At 55.1% G+C, this 6000-nt stretch overlaps 1 protein-coding gene across 1 annotated transcript in view; it reads right to left on the reverse strand.

Annotated features, from left to right (window-relative positions):
- The window catches only part of LOC110517482 (fascin-like), a 28105-nt gene that overhangs the window by 20735 nt on the left and 1370 nt on the right, over positions 1-6000 (reverse strand). The window lies entirely within an intron of this gene.

Consider the following 6000-nt stretch of genomic DNA (forward strand, 5'->3'; position numbering starts at 1 on the left):
ACTGTAGCAGGTTAACAAGCTGTGTGTCTGACTGTAGCAGGTCAACAAGCTGTGTGTCTGACTGTAGCAGGTCAACAAGCTGTGTGTCTCTGACTGTAGCAGGTTAACAAGCTGTGTGTCTGACTGTAGCAGTTCAACAAGCTGTGTGTCTCTGACTGTAGCAGTTCAACAAGCTGTGTGTCTCTGACTGTTGCAGTTCAACAAGCTGTGTGTCTCTGACTGTTGCAGTTCAACAAGCTGTGTGTCTCTGACTGTAGCAGTTCAACAAGCTGTGTGTCTGACTGTAGCAGTTCAACAAGCTGTGTGTCTCTGACTGTAGCAGGTCAACAAGCTGTGTGTCTCTGACTGTAGCAGGTTAACAAGCTGTGTGTCTGACTGTAGCAGTTCAACAAGCTGTGTGTCTCTGACTGTAGCAGTTCAACAAGCTGTGTGTCTCTGACTGTTGCAGTTCAACAAGCTGTGTGTCTCTGACTGTTGCAGTTCAACAAGCTGTGTGTCTCTGACTGTAGCAGTTCAACAAGCTGTGTGTCTGACTGTAGCAGTTCAACAAGCTGTGTGTCTCTGACTGTAGCAGTTCAACAAGCTGTGTGTCTCTGACTGTAGCAGTTCAACAAGCTGTGTGTCTCTGACTGTAGCAGACCAACAAGCTGTGTGTCTGACTGTAGCAGACCAACAAGCTGTGTGTCTCTGACTGTAGCAGTTCAACAAGCTGTGTGTCTCCGACTAGCAGTTCAACAAGCTGTCTCTGACTGTAGCAGTTCAACAAGCTGTCTCTGACTGTAGCAGTTCAACAAGCTGCGTGTCTCCGACTGTAGCAGTTCAACAAGCTGTGTGTCTGACTGTAGCAGTTCAACAAGCTGTGTGTCTCTGACTGTAGCAGACCAACAAGCTGTGTGTCTCTGACTGTAGCAGACCAACAAGCTGTGTGTCTCTGACTGTAGCAGACCAACAAGCTGTGTGTCTCTGACTGTAGCAGTTCAACAAGCTGTCTCTGACTGTAGCAGTTCAACAAGCTGTCTCTGACTGTAGCAGTTCAACAAGCTGTCTCTGACTGTAGCAGTTCAACAAGCTGTGTGTCTCCGACTAGCAGTTCAACAAGCTGTGTGTCTCTGACTGTAGCAGTTCAACAAGCTGTGTGTCTCTGACTGTAGCAGTTCAACAAGCTGCGTGTCTCTGACTGTAGCAGTTCAACAAGCTGTGTGTCTCCAGTTAACAAACTACACTTCCTCCCCAGTTAGCTCACACACAGGTGTTGGTTGCCTAAAGAGACTGTTACCATGGTTACTCCATGGTTACCAGTCTGGAGAAGTCTCTGTAGTCTCTACAAGATTCTGTCGCTTCTGTTTTCAATCTGTTGACACATCGCATGTGACCCACAACATGTAAACAAATAAATCAAATGTCTTTCAATGAAGCACATTTCCTCACAATCAACTGAAGTGTTTGCCATTCGGTTAAGGCTGACAGGTCGTGGAAGTGTTTGGTTAAGGCTCTGACACGTCGTGGAAGTGTTTTCCATTCGGTTAAGGCTCTGACAGGTCGTGGAAGTGTTTGGTTAAGGCTCTGACAGGTCGTGGAAGTGTTTGGTTAAGGCTCTGACAGGTCGTGGAAGTGTTTGGTTAAGGCTCTGACAGGTCGTGGAAGTGTTTGCCATTCAGTTAAGGCTCTGACAGGTCGTGGAAGTGTTTGCCATTCGGTTAAGGCTCTGACAGGTCGTGGAAGTGTTTGCCATTCGGTTAAGGCTCTGACAGGCCGTGGAAGTGTTTGGTTAAGGCTCTGACAGGTCGTGGAAGTGTTTGCCATTCGGTTAAGGCTCTGACAGGTCGTGGAAGTGTTTGGTTAAGGCTCTGACAGGTCGTGGAAGTGTTTGCCATTCGGTTAAGGCTCCGACAGGTCGTGGAAGTGTTTGGTTAAGGCTCTGACAGGTCGTGGAAGTGTTTGCCATTCGGTTAAGGCTCTGACAGGTCGTGGAAGTGTTTGCCATTCGGTTAAGGCTCTGACAGGTCGTGGAAGTGTTTGCCATTCGGTTAAGGCTCTGACAGGTCGTGGAAGTGTTTGCCATTCGGTTAAGGCTCTGACGCGTCGTGGAAGTGTTCGGTTAAGGCTCTGACGCGTCGTGGAAGTGTTCGGTTAAGGCTCTGACGCGTCGTGGAAGTGTTTGTCACGTGCCGAATTGCAACAGAATTGAACAAATTAAAATAAAAATAACCTGAAATACAAACGATATCCAGACCCGGCGTACTGAAAGGGTAGTTTGATGACACTAATCTGTGGATATTTTGTCTCACATTCCTACCTGCAAAAGGACCAACCACACGGACAAACAGACAAAGTAGCATGTTATTCAGCATTCTGGCTCGTAGAGGTCGTGAGAGGAAACAATATAAAAAAGGCAAACCTTTTGGTTTCATGGTTTCATGAGCTGAAATAAAAAAGATAAAACAATTCTATACACACAAAAAAAGCTTATTCCTCTCAAGATGTTTTTCTCAAATGTGTAACATCCCTGTTAGTGAGCATTTCTCCTTTGCCAAGATAATCCATCTACCTGACAGGTGTGGCATATCAACAAGCTGATTAAACCGCACGATCATTACCCAGGTGCACCTTGTGCTGGGGGCAATAAAAGGCCACTTTAAAAATGTGCAGTTTTGTCCCACAACACAATGCGACAGATGTCTCAAGTTTTGAGGGAGCGTGCAAATTGGCATGCTGACTGCAGGAATGTCCACCAGAGCTGTTGCCAGAGAATTAAATGTTAATTTCTCTACCATAAACCACCTCCAACTTATTTTTTTAGAGAATTTGGTAGTACGTCCAACCGGCCTCACAACCGCAGACCACGTGTAACCACGCCAACCCAGGACCTCCACATCCGGCTTCTTCACCTGCGGGATCTTCTGAGGGGGGGGGGGGGGGGGGGGCTGTTGAGGAGTATTTCTCTGTAATAAAGCCCTTTTGTGGAGAAAAACCTCATTCTGATTGGCTGGGCCTGCCTCTCCAGTGGGTAGGCCTATCCCCTCCCAGGCCCACCCATGGCTGCGCTCCCCTGCCCAGTTATGTGATTGACATCCACCAACGGCTGCGCCCCCTGCCCAGTCATGTGATTGACATCCACCAACGGCTGCGCCCCCTGCCCAGTCATGTGATTGACATCCACCAACGGCTGCGCCCCCTGCCCAGTCATGTGATTGACATCCACCAACGGCTGCGCCCCCTGCCCAGTCATGTGATTGACATCCACCAACGGCCGGTAGGTTAGAGGGGGGAGGCAGGTAGGTTAGAGGGGGAGGAGGGTAGGTTAGAGGTGGGAGGCGGGTAGCCTAGAGGTGAGAGGCGGGTAGGTTAGAGGTGGGAGGAGGGTAGCCTAGAGGTGGGTAGCCTAGAGGTGGGTAGCCTAGAGGTGGGAGGAGGGTAGCCTAGAGGTGGGAGGAGGGTAGCCTAGAGGTGGGAGGAGGGTAGCCTAGAGGTGGGAGGAGGGTAGCCTAGAGGTGGGAGGCGGGTAGCCTAGAGGTGGGAGGCGGGTAGCCTAGAGGTGGGAGGCGGGTAGCCTAGAGGTGGGAGGCGGGTAGCCTAGAGGTGGGAGGCGGGTAGCCTAGAGGTGGGAGGAGGGTAGCCTAGAGGTGGGTAGCCTAGAGGTGGGTAGCCTAGAGGTGGGAGGAGGGTAGCCTAGAGGTGGGAGGAGGGTAGCCTAGAGGTGGGAGGAGGGTAGCCTAGAGGTGGGAGGAGGGTAGCCTAGAGGTGGGAGGAGGGTAGCCTAGAGGTGGGAGGCGGGTAGGTTAGAGGTGGGAGGCGGGTAGGTTAGAGGTGGGAGGCGGGTAGGTTAGAGGTGGGAGGCGGGTAGGTTAGAGGTGGGAGGCGGGTAGGTTAGAGGTGGGAGGCGGGTAGGTTAAAGGTGGGAGGCGGGTAGCCTAGAGGTGGGTAGCCTAGAGGTGGGTAGCCTAGAGGTGGGTAGCCTAGAGGTGGGTAGCCTAGAGGTGGGAGGAGGGTAGCCTAGAGGTGGGAGGAGGGTAGCCTAGAGGTGGAAGGAGGGTAGCCTAGAGGTGGGAGGAGGGTAGCCTAGAGGTGGAAGGAGGGTAGCCTAGAGGTGGGAGGAGGGTAGCCTAGAGGTGGGAGGAGGGTAGCCTAGAGGTGGGAGGAGGGTAGCCTAGAGGTGGGTAGGTTAGAGGGGGGAGGAAGGTAGGTTAGAGGGGGGAGGAGGGGAGGTTAGAGGTGGGAGGAGGGTAGCCTAGAGGTGGGAGGTGGGTAGGTTAGAGGTGGGAGGCAGGTAGGTTAGAGGGGGGAGGAGGGTAGGTTAGAGGGGGGAGGAGGGTAGGTTAGAGGGGGGAGGAGGGTAGGTTAGAGGGGGAGGAGGGTAGGTTAGAGGTGGGAGGCGGGTAGGTTAGGGGGGGGGGGCAGGTAGGTGGGTAGGTTAGAGGTGGGGGGCGGGTAGGTTAGAGGTGGGAGGCGGGTAGCCTAGAGGGGGGAGGAGGGTAGGTTAGAGGGGGGAGGAGGGTAGGTTAGAGGGGGGAGGAGGGTAGGTTAGAGGGGGGAGGTGGGTAGGTTAGAGGGGGGAGGCGGGTAGGTTAGAGGTGGGAGGCGGGTAGCCTAGAGGTGGGAGGCGGGTAGCCTAGAGGTGGGAGGCGGGTAGCCTAGAGGTGGGAGGCGGGTAGCCTAGAGGTGGGAGGCGGGTAGCCTAGAGGTGGGAGGCGGGTAGCCTAGAGGTGGGAGGAGGGTAGCCTAGAGGTGGGAGGCGGGTAGGTTAGAGGGGGGAGGCGGGTAGGTTAGAGGGGGGAGGCGGGTAGGTTAGAGGGGGGAGGCGGGTAGGTTAGAGGGGGGAGGCGGATAGGTTAGAGGGGGGAGGCGGGTAGGTTAGAGGGGGGAGGAGGGTAGGTTAGAGGGGGGAGGAGGGTAGGTTAGAGGGGGGAGGAGGGTAGGTTAGAGGTGGGAGGCGGGTAGGTTAGGGGGGAGGCAGGTAGGTGGGTAGGTTAGAGGTGGGGGGGATGCCTAGTGGTTAGAACGTTGGACTTGTAACCAAAAGGCGGGTAGGTTAGAGGTGGGAGGAGGGTAGCCTAGAGGTGGGAGGAGGGTAGCCTAGAGGTGGGAGGAGGGTAGCCTAGAGGTGGGAGGAGGGTAGGTTAGAGGTGGGAGGAGGGTAGCCTAGAGGTGGGAGGAGGGTAGCCTAGAGGTGGGAGGAGGGTAGGTTAGAAAGGGGAGGCGGGTAGGTTAGAGGGGGAGGAGGGGAGGTTAGAGTGGGGAGGAGGGTAGGTTAGAGGGGGAGGAGGGTAGGTTAGAGGTGGGAGGAGGGTAGGTTAGAGGTGGGAGGAGGGTAGGTTAGAGGTGGGAGGAGGGTAGGTTAGAGGGGGGAGGCGGGTAGGTTAGAGGGGGGAGGCGGGTAGGTTAGGGGGGGAGGCAGGTAGGTGGGTAGGTTAGAGGTGGGGGGATGCCTAGTGGTTAGAACGTTGGACTAGTAACCAAAAGGCGGGTAGGTTAGAGGGGGAGGCGGGTAGGTTAGAGGTGGGAGGAGGGTAGCCTAGAGGTGGGAGGAGGGTAGGTTAGAGTGGGAGGCGGGTAGGTTAGAGGTGGGAGGAGGTTAGGTTAGAGGGGGGAGGAGTGTAGGTTAGAGGGGGGAGGAGGGTAGGTTAGAGGGGGGAGGAGGGTAGGTTAGAGGGGGGAGGAGGGTAGGTTAGAGGGGGGAGGAGGGTAGGTTAGAGGGGGGAGGAGGGTAGGTTAGAGGGGGAGGCGGGTAGGTTAGAGGGGGGAGGCGGGTAGGTTAGAGGTGGGAGGCGGGTAGGTTAGAGGTGGGAGGCGGGTAGGTTAGAGGTGGGAGGCGGGTAGGTTAGAGGTGGGAGGCGGGTAGGTTAGAGGGGGGAGGAGGGTAGGTTAGAGGTGGGAGGAGGGTAGGTTAGAGGTGGGAGGCGGGTAGGTTAGAGGTGGGAGGCGGGTAGGTTAGAGGTGGGAGGCGGGTAGGTTAGAGGTGGGAGGCGGGTAGGTTAGAGGTGGGAGGCGGGTAGGTTAGAG

Source organism: Oncorhynchus mykiss, unplaced genomic scaffold (genome assembly GCF_013265735.2).
Source record: "Oncorhynchus mykiss isolate Arlee unplaced genomic scaffold, USDA_OmykA_1.1 un_scaffold_140, whole genome shotgun sequence".
In the NCBI taxonomy this organism is placed as follows: domain Eukaryota; kingdom Metazoa; phylum Chordata; class Actinopteri; order Salmoniformes; family Salmonidae; genus Oncorhynchus; species Oncorhynchus mykiss.